Source organism: Amphiura filiformis, chromosome 12 (assembly GCF_039555335.1).
Source record: "Amphiura filiformis chromosome 12, Afil_fr2py, whole genome shotgun sequence".
NCBI lineage: Eukaryota > Metazoa > Echinodermata > Ophiuroidea > Amphilepidida > Amphiuridae > Amphiura > Amphiura filiformis.
Window position 1 is genome coordinate 47,884,686 of NC_092639.1, and position 18,176 is coordinate 47,902,861.

The 18,176-nt window shown below is 35.8% G+C and overlaps 1 protein-coding gene across 1 annotated transcript in view; it reads right to left on the minus strand.

The window, feature by feature from the left end:
* Window positions 1-15,303, minus strand: part of LOC140166312 (cryptochrome-1-like) — a 50,531-nt gene extending 35,228 nt beyond the window's left edge. The window contains exon 1 of the mRNA XM_072189730.1: window positions 14,995-15,303. The gene's annotated coding sequence lies outside the window, so the exon portion shown is untranslated. The remainder of the gene's footprint in view (window positions 1-14,994) is intronic.
* Between the last annotated feature and the right edge of the window lie 2,873 nt (window positions 15,304-18,176).

Sequence of the window (18,176 nt, forward strand, 5' to 3'; positions counted from 1 at the left end):
CATCATTAATGTCATTGGACATGCGCAGTGAAATTGGAGTTAAAAAAGTCCCGGGGAAAAAGCACTTTCGCGAACTTCACAGAAGTGCAGAAAATCTACCAAAAGATATGGACTAGTAATTATTAAAAAATCGGCTGATAAAGAACCTTCGAGGCCGGTGCGAGGACTAAGGGTACAACGAATGATATTTCGTGCTGTTGTTGATATACAATGGATCATCGCCGATTGTGATTGAGGCGAGGTAAACAATCTAATCTGTGCAGTGCTGTGATATACTGATCAGTCAAAACAAATCATCAGCGCACGGAGGTTGAAGATGTATGACTTTGAAACCATGGTAACAGCGGCACCAGTACAGGGACAATGTATTCAATTCATAAAAGTGGGCGTGGCATCGCAACGACGGCTATGGTACATGGTGGGGCCCAGACGGGCCGCAATCTGCGATGCAAATACATTGTACAACTCCAGAATTGACGAGTCATTCGGTGAGAAGTTTTAATTTAATTACTATATTTAAAATAATGTAGGGAGGATTGGGTTAAATAAATAAATAAATTAGTTAATAAAATAAAATTTAGAATAGAATTTTATTGCTTTATAATTTAAGTATCAGCAATTATCAATTTGCATGCATTTTTGATACGGTGGATTGGTCTTTTGATGATCAACAAGCTAAATCATCTTGTTTTGCGCGGGCGCTCTGTCATAATTATACGAATTTAAAATTAATGATGAATATACTTGGTGTCATGTTATCGGGTCAGGAATATTGATATTTGATTTGATTAGATCGTAGCTGCAGGGAATAAATAAAGATTGGTAGTTGTTGACCCATGGGGCCAGTGAGTACAACAGTGGCTATTCAATGTTATTAATTTCGTAAAATGCTTTAGATCTTTAATTTTATTTCAAACGAGTCTTTAATTAGCAAGCAGAGTCTACCTGTCGGGTGAGGTATGCCCGGGGAGGTATGGCTATCAGTCAAGCCAAAGGTGCTCTTCTGGTATAGGTGTTGGTTGATCAGTAGTCATAACATTGTGAATTATTCATAATATTGTCATTTGGGTATATTTGTTTTGTTTTTACAGGATCCGTTTTTTACATTATGATAAATTAAGGCTACATTATTTACAGAATACACATGTAAGTCTCTATAAATTGAGACGTTTTGCCCAGGTGCAGTTGGACAATTATGAGAAGCAAATAAAAATTAGGGGCCTACATATAGGCGGCCCATAGTGAGAGTACTAATGGATACACTTTGGGTATTATACATCGGATTTACGTGTCGGTATCAATATTTTTATATCCCGGGCGTTAAAGTTTCAGTGGGTACAAAAATCTCAATTTCGATGGAGTATTGGGGTCAAAGGACAAATATAATAATTAAGTCCTATTCCAATTGCAAGGCACAATCATGCAGTGAAAAAGAATAGGGCCATACTGTTTGCTCATTCGTACAGTAAGGGTTTTATTGGCACAATTAGTTCTCCTCTTTGTATTTTGAATTGCAGATTGGGCTGAGACGCTAAAGGATGGGGGTACGAGAAACGCTGGAACTTGAATCATAATTGGATGTCCAGGTCTGGGAAGATGCAGCCATAAAATGCATGCATTCGGAATTAGCTCAAATACGCACATATTCGGAACATTATATGATATTGGAAGACAATTAAAAATTGATATTTTCTGAATGGGCATTAATGCAGCAGCAGTTGAAGAAGAAAAGCCAGAATGAGTATGTGTGCAGGAATAAAAGACCAATGTTAACATTACCAAATACTTACTATCGATATTATTATTAAAACGATGAAGCAGGACACTGTCGTTCTTGCTCTCCTAGTCAAAAGAGAGCTTGTGTCAAACTTACAACAATTGGTTCCATCATCCGTCATCTACCAGTACTATCAATTTGGGATGAAGTCGTAGTCTATCTACAAACACCAACGATTCTTACAGCGGTTTGTTTATGGAATGTACGTTATAATAAATAATCATTACGGTGAAAGATTGAACTGCTCAAATTGATTTGCTACTGCGCAAAATACCTGATGCCGCTGATTTGCAGAATTGCTGATTGCCGAACTGAACAAGGAGAAGGAGATGTTATATTATATTTTCATAGAAGTGGTCAGGCTCAAGAATTGTGTAAACAAGACATTAGACTAGCATCACTACATACATAATGTACTTATGGTGGTATACATTTATTTATAGATTTACTTGAAATAGAGTTATTTTCTTCTTTTCGTGGCCAGTTATTATTATGATTTTATATAAATTTGTATATACAATGTATCAGGTTATTTTGTAAATTTTCTGGAAAAATCTTGGAAAAATTATCTCATGTTATGCACGAGGGCCTGCTTGGAAAGCAGTATTAGCCATCTAATTCATCAATAAAGATTTCGGCAGGGTCCAGGTTAGGACCATTCATCTTAAATTATTTGTTTCCTCAGAACGTGGAATGATCGGGTATGGTAGTTAAAATAGTTACCACCATTTGATTCAATTCAAAACAAGCATCATTACTTGTACTGTGGAATTATAATCATTCTTAGGATCATGTTTGCATGTAATTATATACATGAAGATTTATATCAATTATATACGGTACTTGAAATATAGTTATTTTCTTTCCCACTTATTATTTGATGAGTTTATATAAATTTGTAAATATCACATTATTTGTCAATTTTCTGTATTAAATCAGGTGATAAAAATGTCACTTTATGAGTGCTAGCCATTGAAGTAACAAGTAGTTAAAGTCCTCAATGAACATGATAAAGATTTCACAAATCAAAATAGTTAATACATGTACTATCCAGTCATGAATTTTCGTGAAAGTTGTGTAAAGTCTTCAATGAACATGATGAAGAATTCACAAATCACAATAGTTAATACATGTTCTATCCAGTCATGAATTTTTGTGAAAGTTGTGTAAAGTCCTCAATGAACATGATAAAGATTTCACAGATCAAAATAGTTAATACATGTACTATCCAGTCATGAATTTTTCGTGAAAGTTGTGTTTCATTATGAAGGATTACAATATCGGCTAAAGGGAAAGGTGTAATAATATAGAATTGTAATTAAGTCGTAATCCATTGATCAGGGCTAGCAAATGAGTTCCAGAGTCATAAATTGCATTTATAGTTATAGGAAAATTTAACAAACACAAACGGGGGGAGGGAGGGAGGGGGTTTGGGCGAGTTCCTAGCATGTCATGACTAGTAACTCGTTGGGAGTAATTCCCTCTGCTTTTTCTGCATATTTTCTTAATTTGATGTATTTCTGAAGGTTCGGCAGCAATTGTTTCATATTTGTCAGCTTTTGCTAAACTTATATATATTGCATTGTAATGCACCCTAGCTTTTGATGTTATTTTTAAGCAGCTGCTCCTTACAAATTTTAGAGTAATTCACCTAGCTTTTGCTCTTGCAACTTTATTTGCTTTGTTTTTGTATGAAGCTATTCTCTTACAAATTTTTAGAGTAATTCACCCTAGCTTTTGCTCTTGCAACTTTATTTGCTTTGTTTTGTATGAAGCTATTCTCTTACAAATTTTTAGAGTAATTCACCCTAGCTTTTGCGCATAATTATTACTTTTAGATACCTCATCCAAAAGAATTATGTTTGCCTTAAAATGCCAAAGGATTTCCCTAGGTAGAACTGCGTAACATCACACAGGTCCGTGGCAGTCGGTTATATAGATTATATTATATACCGATATTTATATTTTATCTGCTGAGCAACCTTCTTTATACAATCCACCCTAGCAATTATATGTTTGCCTTAAAATACTAAAGGATTTCCCTAGGTAGATCTCATGTAGCATCACACAGCTCTGACGTGGCAATTTGTTATGTTTGTATGTTTGTTTACATGTATGTGGCTTGCTGGAACCTTTATATACTTATGCAATTGATAATGATTATCGTTGTTTGTTTATGTAGAAATATTAGCGAAAATAAATTCTTGATTCGGTTTGATGCTGATATGTGTGGCAAATTAAGTGGTGCGTCTCATATTCATTTCTCGTGTCAATGGGTAATAACGTTTCTGAAAGCTTGTCTGGAAGAAACCAGTTTACCCATGCAGCGAAATGGTTGCTTCCGTAATGACTGTTGATGTAAGGTCATTGTGTTTTGAACCGTGATGTTATTGTTGTTATGGTTTACGAGTGCATCATACCACGTCCAATCGTAAGGCCCGTTATGGCCTAGCCATGAACCAATGGGAGTAGACCTAATGTTGATGCGGGTTTGCTTTTGGTTCATATCACATTCAGCTTTCATCAAATTCGGATCGAGAAATTTATTTTCCCACCCACCACTCCCTAAATAAGAAAGTAAGGTTGAGAAAAGCTTTGAAATGGTGGAGTATTGCTCTGGGGGAAGGTAATTTGAAATACATTTGTAAAGGTATAAATCCAAGCTAAAAAATCAAACTAGTTGGTACTGTTCATGCATGTAATATAGACAGCTTAGAATATTAAGCGAAAAAGGTACAATTTAAATGATAGTTTTATTCCACTAAGTTAATCATCAATCTGCCATGAGGAAAGTGGATCAATGGGGGGGGGGGATCATATAAGTGATTGAGTTTTTAGTACAACTACAAATCGTGTACATATGGTATAATTAAGCTGAAAATCATTTAAAGATTTTGAAATTCTGATATAATATTAGTCTACAACCTTTCATAGACTGTATACATGTGCTTCTCCCATGAGAAGTACATGTATTATTATATTTGTGCATATTGGAATTGGATGTGTTTTAAATTGGGAATGATGTACATGTAAATGTCTGTGAGATTTGGTAAACAGTACAGTATATTTTTAGTACACATGTTGTTAAGCTGAAATATTTATTTCATTATCGAAGTGGTTTGATAATATTGATTACCGTCATATTGGTTTTAAAAATAATCAGCAACTGTTCTTTGATTAGTTACATGTACTTCTATGAGTAGTACATGTAATGATTTTATGTGCTGGAAAAAGAAAAGTTGATTGGCACATCATGTCTTAAATTGAGTTTAGTGTTTCAAAAGAGGACCAATATTTCTGCTGGTTCCTTTCTGTGCATTTCAACATAAGCAGTATGTTTATTGTTCAGTCGCTTACAAATCTTTAAAGTCAGTGGTTGAGCAGCCACAATTGCGAATTTGTTGCCATTAATTCAAAGATGGCCAGGAATCTCCTTTGAGATCCAATCATTGCATGTTACAATTTGCCAATTACAATGTTTTTCAAAAGCATTAGCCGTTAGTGCTAAATATGGCATGGTTTATGAGTAGGTGGGTATTTTAGCCTATATAGCGTCAATGATAGTGAATGGGAGTAATTCCTCTGCTTTTTCTGCATATTTTCTTAATTTGATGTATTTCTGAAGGTTCGCAGCCATTGTTTCATATTTGTCAGCTTTTGCTAAACTTATATATATTGCATTGTAATGCACCCTAGCTTTTGATGTTATTTGTAAGCAGCTGCTCCTTACAAATTTTTAGAGTAATTCACCCTAGCTTTTGCTCTTGCAACTTTATTTGCTTTGTTTTTGTATGAAGCTATTCTCTTACAAATTTTTAGAGTAATTCACCCTAGCTTTTGCTCTTGCAACTTTATTTGCTTTGTTTTGTATGAAGCTATTCTCTTACAAATTTTAGAGTAATTCACCCTAGCTTTTTTATGCATAATTATTACTTTTAGATACCTCATCCAAAAGAATTATGTTTGCCTTAAAATGCCAAAAGATTTCCCTAGGTAGAACTGCGTAACATCACACAGGTCCGTGGCAGTCGGTTATATAGATTATATTATATACCGATATTTATATTTTATCTGCTGAGCAACCTTCTTTATACAATCCACCCTAGCAATTATATGTTTGCCTTAAAATACTAAAGGATTTCCCTAGGTAGATCTGCGTAGCATCACACAGCTCTGACGTGGCAATTTGTTATGTTTGTATGTTTGTTTACATGTATGTGGCTTGCTGGAACCTTTATATACTTATGCAATTGATAATGCTTATCGTTGTTTGTTTATGTAGAAATATTAAGCGAAAATAAATTCTTGATTCGGTTTGATGCTGATATGTGTGGCAAATTAAGTGGTGCGTCTCATATTCATTTCTCGTGTCTATGGGTAATTTACTAAACAAGATCAGAGCTGAAATTGCATACTTTATTTACCTTTTAACTGTCTGGGTTATTTTTTATGCCACAAAGAATACCTAATTTCAAATTTTCTATTCACATTGTCAGTTCACTGCATACCACATGAGTGATATCAAGACATAGGGTGCATAAATTTGATTGGTTAGGGTGGATTACTAGCAATAACAACAAATATTGATAACACAAGGGAATACAACAGTGGGGAATACCAAGCAAGTGACTTTAGGCCACACCTTCCTCTGTCAAACAGAAACTGCATTATCGTAGTATTGACCAGCCCATCCATTATGACATGATATTGGATATAGGCAAAAGACAAAATCCTATCTTTTATTCTCTATTCCTGCAACTTTTGAGGTCACCCTCAGAGGGTAGTGGGTGGGCACAAGGATTTGCTAGTTGCTTTCTGCTGAGGTCTCTCTGAGATATGCTGTCACTTGAGTCTTGAATGTGTGCTATGTGGCTCTGTGCAACATGAATAGTAACTGAATGGTAGGTAAATGTGGGTAAAAGGGGGTTCCCAGTTGCCCAATGAATCAATGTCTTTGTGTAAAAAGTCACAATCCCTTCATTCTTCGCAATACAAGATGCAATCTTCCACAAATAAGCGTCATTGAAAGTTTACAGAATCCGGGAGATCGTTAATGTACATAAGGAATAATTACGGGCCTAACACTATTCCCTAGGGAACTCCATAAGTAACAGACTAATTGGTAGACTTTTCACCATCTATGATGACTGTCTGCTGATGCTGTGCGAGGAAACTATTGACCCAGTCTTTAATGTTGTTTCTGATGCCGATGTGATGTAACTTAGCGATTAAACATTGATAAGGGACCATGTTGAACGCCTTACTGAAATCCCTTATGATGAGATCAACTTGGCTTCTACCATTAAGAATTTGGACAAGGTCTTCAGTCAATGCCGCCAGCCGAGTCTCACATGATCTTTCTTTGCAGAATCCATGTTGGAGATCAGAAAGCAGATGGTATTTGTCGACATGGTTCATAATACATGTATGGTGATGATTATGGTTGTGACCAAGATTATGAGATAGGGCACAATCGGTGTAAAAACTGTAATTTAGCATGTGACAGTGACTGCTATAGCAAATGAAATGTAATGGTTGACAGAAGAAAGAACAAAGAAAGAAGATCCTGTACAATTTATAAGTAGGGTACTTTGTCCTTTTCAATAGAAATAGAATGAAATCCCATTCATACACTGTATGCGCTATATAACAGCATGTGTGACTGGTCAGTAGGCGGGCATAAACAACGTTTAGCTAGAGTTCTCGAGTAAAATAGGATCTGAAAACGTGTCACAGGTGAGCAATGTATGAATATGGATGGGTCAAACAGGTTGTTAATTATTATAATAATAAGAAGAATATTAATAAGGCACATGTCCACTCAGTCAAGGCACTAAAACAAAAATTAAAACAAAGGCCATGAGAATGAAAGTTTCAGATTTGCGTCCAGCCGTTTTTCAAATCTCATGCCGCGGCCGCTTTTCATTAAATTCATTATTTCATTATTTGGTCTGCACTCAACCAACTGCACACAGTTATGATCATGATGACATGTCCCCTTCCTATTCATTATGACAGCATATAGCGGTCCAGGGAGCATGGCTTGACCAGTGCAATATCGCAGATAGGTGGATATGTTTTAACACGTTATTCGAAGTGGATATCGCACCCAATAACATGTTGCACATAGAGCTGATCTTCTTTTTTCAGGGTCTATGGTGCATCAGAGGGGTGCAGAGGTATCGGGATTCAATTTCACTTCAGTGTGACTTTTGATGACTGCAAAATGCATAATTTGTAGTCCATTTTCTACCTGACAATACGTACATATTTTTTATATTTTTAAATTTTTCTGAAATAATCAGGTTTTCATGCAGGAGGTTTTGGAGCATGTGGGCGGTGGACGCAAATCTGACACTTCCATTCCCGTGGCCTAAACAATAGACAAAGAAAAGTAGAAGTACCGATATATTAATTTAAAAGGAAAATAACTTAAAAGAATGACAGAATGTCCCTGACATAAGTTGTCAATATTAATATTTTGCGACATTTATAATGAAAACAATAAAACATTAACACTGGAGACACCCTATGGCACTTCCTACAACTTGAAAACAAGTCCTCAAACGTTCAAAATTTGTAGTTACAACTGACAGGGACTACTGTAGTTCGCAACGCAAACTTAAAATCTGGGCAAAACAGACACATCATTTATCAGTATGACATTTTCGTATTGATGCTGCCCTATTTAAGTTTGCACTGAAGTGCCATCTCAGTTTGAGTTTACAATTACAAGCATAGTAGTTCAGGCAAGAAGTACAAGAAGCTGTGTAATTAATATTATCATAAATATGACAAGTTTACAAGCAACTATTCTTCTTTTTTTTTTCTTCTTCTTCTCGTTTACTGGCCACAAATATAATGTATTTAAAAGCTACAGGAGCCTTGTATTTTTTAGTGCAAACTCTAGTCTAAATTGAAATCATGCACTAGCTTTTTGTATACACTTTATCCCATACCGTTGTGCAGAGCTACTACGGTATGGGTTCCCTGTACTAGACTACTGTGCAGAATATAGGTATGCCAGGTGAATTCAAATTTGCCATCAAACTGCATCATTTTATATATCAAATTAAAGCCCTTGAGTAAAGAAAGCCAACACTGAAAACCTTTTTGTCATAGCACTTTCCATAGCAAAGTTACATGTACATCTAGTCAATGATTGACTTTCATCAAAAAGATTCAGCTAGCAAAATTCCAAAAAAAAAGCATTTTGGGGGTGTTTCTAGACGATACCAGCTTTTTTTAATGGAACTGCTATCAAAATCCCTCTGAAATTCCATGTGCGAGCCTCTCATCACCAAAAAAAATCATATATTTGGGTCAAGTGAAGACTGAAGTATACAACATATTTATGTAGGTTTGAGCAAGCGGTTCTTTTAAATTTCAATGTAAATTTGTATTGCCGGTTTAGGCCATTTTGGCTGACTACATGTAGCAAATGTGTTAACTGACGTTTCCCTCTCATACCTACAGAATAGTATTAGCATGATTAGTAGTTACTAAGTAACTGTAACTCGTCGTACCTAGATGTCATTATGTTTATGATAAAGACTGAAGTCTATGTTCAGAACATCATACTAATTCACTTTCCCAATGGACTACCAAAACATGCCAGTTCCAAGCCTGGAAAGAAGCAGGCGCCGAGCGATTTTTACCCTACGGTTACTGAGTTTTAACGCCTGGATCCAACCAAAATTACACGCCCAGGCGCCAGAGAAAATCTGTATTTTGCGCCCGGTATCAGTGCTCAGAAATGGCCCAGTAAAACTTCGTCAGGCAAGTTCATTTCCGCTCAAAATATTGGCCATTTCCAATGTATTTTCAACAAAATGCAGTGCCAAATCTTATCTTTTACCTAATATTTCACCAATTTTCCTTGATATTTGCCTGCCTTCAGGGCTCATAATTTTGGCAGTATTTTGCCTTGTTTTCAGGTTAGGTGATCACCACGATCGCTAAACATGAAGGCGGCCATCTTGAATTTTGGCGACATTGTTTCTAGATATTTAAAATTTTCCTAAAATCACGAAATAAAAGGCCAAATTGAATAAAATAAATGAATTTTAAAAAAAACTAGAGCGGTTCTCGGGTTGCGCGGTTTTCGGCATACGCGGTTGGTGTGTAAGGTTGTTGGGTGATGGTATGGTAGTGGTTGTGTTTAGATGTGAGTTTCTTTTCAGAACCCTGTATGGGCGAAGCCTGGATGGTGGATGGGGAGTGTGGGGTGATTAAAGAAGGAAATAATATGGAAATGTAATAGGCCGCACAGCTGTGTAATGTTTATGTTTTACAAGATGCCCAGAGCACGGGTTGGGATATGGGATATCCCCTCATGGTGTCGAGTTCACAACAGGTGTTGGTATTGCTTTACCAAAACAACCCGAGCCGTGTGTTGGAAGTTTTTGTATGTATAGACAGTTACCTAGCAATGTTGACTGTACCCACCAAGTTTCATGCCCATACGACAGATTTTAGTCATTTGACCTCAGATGACCCCTAAGTGATCTTGGATTACCCCCAAAATGACCTTCCAAACATTTGACTCTTAATGTTGACTGTACTCACCAAATTTCATGCTGTTATGTCAGTTTTTAGTAATTTGACATCAGATGACCCCGGGTGACCTCGGATGACACCGAAATGACCTTCCAATAATTTGACTCTAAATGTTGACTATACCCACCAAGTTTCGTGCCCATATAACAGTTTTAGTAATTTGACCTCAGATGCCCCTGGGTGACCTCTGATGACCCCGAAATAACCTTCCAAAAATTTTACTCTTAAGTGTTGACTATACCCACCAAGTTTCGTGCCCATATGACAGTTTTTAGTCATTTGACCTCTGATGAACCCTGGGAGACCTTGTATGACCCCGAAATCTATTCAGCTCTGTAAGAACATCAACTACAAATACAACTGACCAAGTTTAGGCGATACACCATGTTGTTAAAACTCCTGTAGACCCTATAAGGAACAAACCAAAAGATCGATGACGTCCTATAAACGTAACTAGTTTCATTTCTCAGCCGACCCCTCCCTCCCTGCCAGAAGCGTAATAATGAAATGTTGAAAATTTTGACATAATAATAATAATGACACATTCTTCAGACCGATGGTTTTGTACAAAGCGTAATCGAGTATTTTACCCCCTCACCCCTAAACGAAACTCGTTTATAGGACGTCATTGATCTTTTGGTTTGTTCCTAATACTCGGCATCATCGCACATGTTGACTTCCAAACTTCATCACAACATAAACTTCGACAATGATCCATTCATACTGTCCCATTTATTGATACCTTCTGTTTGTATCAATTGAATACCTGAGTGGAAGAAGGGCCCGACTCCAATTTTTTACCAAAATGAGTTAGACCCAGCATTTCATTGCCAGCAGACTGTTCTTCCTTGTGTGTGAAAGATGGGCCAAAATCCACTCTTTAAATAGTCTTCCACATACACTTAATCATTGTTTTCATGGAAGAAAGGCCCAACTCCATGGAGTTGGGCCCTTCTTCCACAAATATTGGGTTAAAGAGGATTTTTGTTCATCCATGAAATCTGCTTTTCACTACAATAAACTTTCTTGCTAACATATTACATGCTTCAACTTGTGCAATTAATGGATTATTATCAAATTTCTGTAGCTTTTTATAACACATCTGCTTATGGATCTGGCACTTGCAGTATATTTGTGGAAGAAGGGCCCAACTCCAGCTCGTATTAAGACCTGTACCGTTGCCATGGAAACATCATTTATAATTTCGAATGTATGTACTTTTGTATGTTCATGTATTAAAGGTCCCCTGAAGATGAAAACATTCTGTCTGTAAAACTTTTCCAAATATTAAGTTTTTTCTTAATATCTCAAAAACAGTTTTGATGGAGTTGGGCCCTTCTTCCACTCAGGTATTCAATTGCCAGTGAGCAAAATACACGTGCTCTGTTCACTATGTGCACGATATTACAACCTCTACCTTACTGCATTTGATTTGCAGTTCTGACATCTGGCCTGCGCCGCGTTAACAACCAGGTCAAACCTTTGGAGCGGGGCTAGACAGGGATGACAGAATGCTGTGTCGTCATTAATTAAATAAAATTTATTACTTTTGGTAAACAAGGGTTGTCTGAGAAGAAAAAATGTGGAAAGGTGAAAAGCAAAATGAAAAAAAAAGAGAAGAAAAACAGAAGGGGAAAATGGGGAGAAACAGGAGGGAAATTATGATTTCCTTTCTCCATGCTCAAAATTAAATGTTGAGATTAAAGTTTTCATTTTTCGTTGGAAAGGGTGTGCCCGAGTGATTGCGTATTAAAACAAACGTTAACAAACAAAAACAAAATTCCCTAAATTGTTATGCCAAAATAAAAAATTTAATCTAGTAAATTTTTGGCTCTATGTAAAGTTTGGAAGGATTTTGAAAAAAAAAAAAAAAAAAAAATCTGGTGTCATAATGAGTCAAAAGATGTATGTTTTATACAGTAAATGAAGTAAAAATTATGATTCGCAGTGATTATGCCACGTTATTAAATTTCTAATCTTAATATTTCGTCTTTTTGTCAAAATTCAAAAAGTATGTGATAGCTGATTTATTGCTCAACCACACCAAGTATTTAGTTTTGTTTAGTTGTGGCGTTAAAATACCCAAATACAGTTCTTTCAAGGACACCCTGTATATAGCATGTTTGTACTACAATATCGATTTTATTGAAGGTCACTGGTAAACAAACACTTGATAGTCTGTGCCTCGGGCCAGACTGTATGTGGCTATCACGATGTTTGTTTGGATCGCCCGACACAAATTGGCTGTGTAGGAGACTAGGTCTGTGCAAACAAATTAACGACTTTATAGCGAACGCGAGGGTTTCCAAAAAGCAGCACAAAAGCAAACAAAAATACACCCATTGCCCGCTATTTACCGCATCGAAATGAACGACTCTAATCATGTACCGCCGAAATGAACGACTCTAATCAGCTGAGGCAGTTCCCCAATGGTGGATAGGCCTATACTATACACGTATTCTTATTCGTGCATTTGACGGACTTGGGTGTTTTTTTTTTTTTTAAATATCTCCTCTCCTGAACACATATTATTATAGAAAATCTATCTACTTCTTCATTCGATTACATACTATATACCCTGCAACTTTCAATCTACACAGTGGCTAGATAAACCCTTAAACGTGCGAACAAATATTGCAAAACAAAATTAAAGTATGGCTCTCCGCCCATACAATAATAATAAAATAAAAAATAATAATAAAATAAAATAAAATAAAATAAAATAAAATAAAATAAAATAAAATAAAATAAAATAAAATAAAATAATTTTAAAAAATAAAAAAATTTAAAAAATTTAAAAAATAAAAAAATAAATAAAATAATAAAATAAGACTCAACTGGTCTGTTCAGATATAATAACATTCATTGTATAACTTGTTATTTGTTAACTTGTGACAATAATTAATAATATAATAAGTTAAATAACAAATAACATGGATCTAAAAGTCTCAGGTGAGCATCGAAAGCTATAGAAATAACAAAAATAAGCATTTTGATACTAAAAGAAAAATGACTCCTGGCTCTTTAAAAATGGCTCCTGGTTCACTAGAAAATTACAGGACCAGGAGCCGCTTTTCCAAATGTTTGGCTCCTGGTTCAGACCGACTTATTTCCACCTTCGATGTACAGCTGTAATTTTCTCCCAAATATGTTTCACTTACCATTTCATGTTTGCTCAAGCTTGACCAGCACATGGTGAAGAATTTATAGAATCCATTTTCAACATACATGTATGTTCCTTCAAAATGACAATTTCATGTCAATATTCCCTAAATGTCCAACTTTCATGAATTGATCAGAGATGTTATCATAGCATGTTCTGACCTTTATGACAATGTGCTTGGCCAAGCCTCCCAATTGCCATATCAACTCCCAACCACACTCATTGGGAGATGGCTTCTTCCCAAATGCAGGATAGGATGTTTTTCCATCTCATTCCTTGCACTGGCTGTCCTATTCTTCAATACCACCTAGTCCAGAGAATAAGAACTTTGCCTCAAATCATGATGATAATATGCACATGTTCCAGGTAATGATGCAAGAATGCACACATCATTGCACATGCATGGCATGATGTCTTGAAATACCCTCCACTCAAGCATTAACCAATCACAAGTTAACATGTTGGCAATTTAGAAAGTGTTGCCATTTCATTTCTTTCTGCACACATTGGGGTGCTATGGATTAAATGCTCTGTGGACACACAGTGACTTTTTATTGCTTGCACTGCCTTGGGCTGTATTGAGGTGTAATAATTGGAAATCATGATTTGGGGTTATGTTTTGGAGTATATACATTGAACATATACTACAGCTGAAATTTGACTGTGGATATTTAAACTTTCTTGAACAAAGTGAGTACAAATTGGGGATCATATTTTTCAGACATGGAATAAAGACTTTTAATGCAAGCTGAAAGTGGTAGGTATACAGGAATTTTTATAACTGGTGTAGTTATCATGTTTTGAAATATACACTCTTTGACAGCTCTCTCCGTGCCTGTTTTGAATGCCTGGTTATACCATGTACCCATACACTAGGTATGGGTACATGAGACCAGGTATAACTGAAGTCTTGCTGGCAGGACTACTAGTAGTACTAGTTTTAGGTATGCCAGGCAAACACATTTGCTAGTCAGCCAAATTCGCCGACAATGTCTATGCATTTTTACATACAAATTTAAAACAAGTGGCCGAAGAAAGAAACCTACATAAATATGTTTTCTATACTTCACTTGACCCAAATATATGATTTTTTATGGTGATAAGTCACTCGCACATGGAATTTTAGAGGATTTTGATAGCAGTTCCATTAAAAAAGCTGCTATCATAATGAGACTAAGATCTAGAAACACCCCCGAAATGCTGTTTTGGGGAATTTTGCTAGCTGAATCTTTTTGACATTGTTTGATGAAAGTCAATCTTTGACAAGATGTAACTTTGCTACGGAAAGTGCTATGAAAAAAAAAGGTTTTCAGTTTTGGCTTTGTTTACTCAAGGGCTTTAATTTGATATATAAAATGATGTAGTTTGATGGCAAATTTGAATTCACATAAGTATAACATTTTCACATTGCAATGAATTTTAATGAAATATTAGATGTCCAACACAGTATAAATAACTCTTAAGTTATGAACTATCAACATTGGCACGAACTTACCCTCGCCTTTAGAGCACAATTCCAAGATCCTCGGGCCCTCGATTCAGACCTGCTTTCAAAGATATTGATGAATAAATCATGAAATGAACGCGTACCTGGGACGATTTCTCAGAATTTTAGCAGATCAGTATTAATAGCCAGTCGTCCAATCAATTAGCAGCCTGTGGTACATGCAGAAACTGAGGGCGCACTCTGTCGCAGAAATCCAGACCCAGACCAGGCCTGAACCAGACCACTGGCTATCTGCTGCTATCGTTTAATATTTAAAAATTAAGCAAGCAATCAATCAAACTCACCTCTTTTACAAAAAAAAAATATTGCAAGCTGACCGAATAGTATAATTACATTACTCTGGTATTTACTACTCCCCATTCCAGAAAAATACCGCGCTATAAATTTTGTTGGATCATAGGCCTAAAAAATATTAGGCCTATCACTAGTTTTGCCAAATGAAACCCCATAAAACATGAGCTAAATCCCGGGGCTAAATCCCGGGGCTAAATCCTAATCCTTTAGTTAATAGTCGGATAGTCTTAACTGGTAATGAAAGTAACATTTTAATATTTGGTCAATTTTTTAAGGGCCAAAAACATGCATAGGGCCTATTTAGGGCGTTTTTCACGGACCTTTTTTGTATTCTGTGACAATCAAGCCCAGACTTGAACAAAGCCTAATGCATTCTAATTTTTGGAAAACACAAGTTCCAATCTTTTTCATAACCAATTAGCAAAATATAATAAAATTATGAGCTAAGGCTATTACCCTATTCTCAAGATTCTGAATGCTTTAGACTTGCATGTGCCAAGTTACACTTGTGTGACTTACAATTGTAAGAAAATGTTTTTGGACCATTTAGGCCTATCCTCCGGCTTGCAAAAATATTAAAATTTGACTTTTATTGCCAGTTAGGACTAACTAAAGGATTAGGATTTAGCTATGTTTCATTTTGCAAAACAGTACTATTTTTTAATCCAAAAAAATTAGTGCTGTAATTTTCTGGAATGGGGAGTAGGTCACTCGCCACCCCACTCTCACTCACTCACTTAGGTCTACTCCAATTTTAAAAAAGAGGTCCATATTGGTAACGTGCCATGATAAAAAAAAAAGTTCTATATGGGTCTGACAAAATTGGTACTAGAATTGAATAAAAGCCCTGCAGGTCTTATACATGAATCATGTTTGGCAAAAATATGGTTTTTTTATTATTAAAAGTACAAAAACAAGATGTTTTGTAGCAGTTTGTATAAAAGCATATCGTGGAGCTCGTCATCACCATCATAGGCGTAGACCCCCCCCCCCCCCAATATTTTGCAAGGGGGGATGACCCATACCCCACAATGTTGAAACCTGAATATGGGTTTCTGACTAAATTAACCTCATATTTGCCCATTAGCCCCAAAATTGCACATTTTCGCGCGCATTTATTCAACTTTTGCACCATATTTCACTAGTTAAGCTTCAAAATAGAAAACATTTTCGCGCGCTTCGCGCGTATTTGTACCATAAACTTATTCTGTCGCCAATAGATGCTGCATTCACTATACTTCAAGAATTTTTGTTTCAACCCCCTTCCCGCCCCCATGTCAAAAAGAAATCTACGCACTGATCACCAACCATGTGAGTACCCCCACATTGATTTTACACGTTTTGGGGGAGTTATTCAGTATTGAGTACGTTGCTTTAAACATACATGTTTAAAGCAAGGTCATGGCAAAAAATATTCCAAAAATTTGTCCATGACTGTAATTTATTGCTCAGTATGTACATCAGATAAATGAATGAGACAAACCAGTCTATAATATCAGATAATTATTTACAAGTAATTTAATATTATTACATTATTCTCGTTTCATTCCATCTTATAAAACACAAACTTAATGATAATGTGCACTTTCCAGATCCTGGGTTTACCCTGAAAACGATTTACTACAATGATTGGAACTTACGACTTGCCATTCTTGCTTCTTGCTTTAAATTTTTCCCTGTGTTATGTACCATGCCAGTTTAAGTTATTTTTTTAAATATGTAAAATTATAGTATATAGTTAAATCATCCCATAATAATTTTAGGTCACATTCCCGTTCAGAAATTAAATGCTTTTATAGCCTATTTTGCAATTAATGGATACGCATCGCCGGGACGCATGCACCGATGGCCAAAACTATACTTTTCAACACTTTATTCACTCTTAATCATTGTAATATCAAACAAACCTGTTTTAAATGGTTACAGTTATATCCAAACTGCTCTTAAGGCCGTGTAAAATTAATATTTTGGTTCTCGTCCCTCCTCCTCAATTTCTGGGATTTGTCAGATTTTTTTTTTTTTTTTATATTTTTCAATTTTTTTAGACTTTTTAATGATTTATGAAATCTTCATACATATAAATAAGTTTATTAGAGAACAAGCATCACTTTCAAGTCTTTTTTTGGTACTCTAGAGGGTTTATCCCTCAGAATCTCACATTTGAAAAAAAAAAAAAGGGCCTCATCGTTTCCTCGAGCCCTGTTGGAGAAAACCGAAAACTATTGACAATGCTAATTTTACATTGGAAAAAAAAAAAAAAAAAACACCTCCCTCCCTCATCAATTCATGAAAATCCTCTGGACGAGAACCAAAACATTAATTTTATACGGCCTAATCAATTCGATATACCGTATATCGTCCCCTACCCGCTTTAGCCCTACTAGTATAGGGCCTTATGACTGTGGTGATCCAAAACCATCATAAAACCTAGCTATGTCCAGAGAGCTGCTGCCAGTGACTGCTAATTCCCCAGAATTTCTCGGGGACAGTGGTTAGTGGGTTGTGAGCTGTCACTGGGTTTTTAACAGTTCTCAGTATATCATGTATATATAGCAAGGTGTATAGTATATAATGTGTAATAAAAAAAGGCCCTGTGGTAGGGCTAACCCGCTTCCCACTCAAACCAAGAAGATAAACAACTTAAAAATATAAGGTTATTTGTATTAATTGTCTTCATGGTATGAAAATGCAAGACGCAAATCTAAGTTTCTTCACTGATTATGTAAAATATAAGAAGTCTCTTAATATTTGGAAAAACTATGATACATTCTTGAAGAAACGGACTTCAACATATTCTAACTGGACATGCTGGATAAGCTTTGTTTTTGAAAAACCTGGTTTCTCGACCGATAAACTATATCAAAAAATTTGCTTTT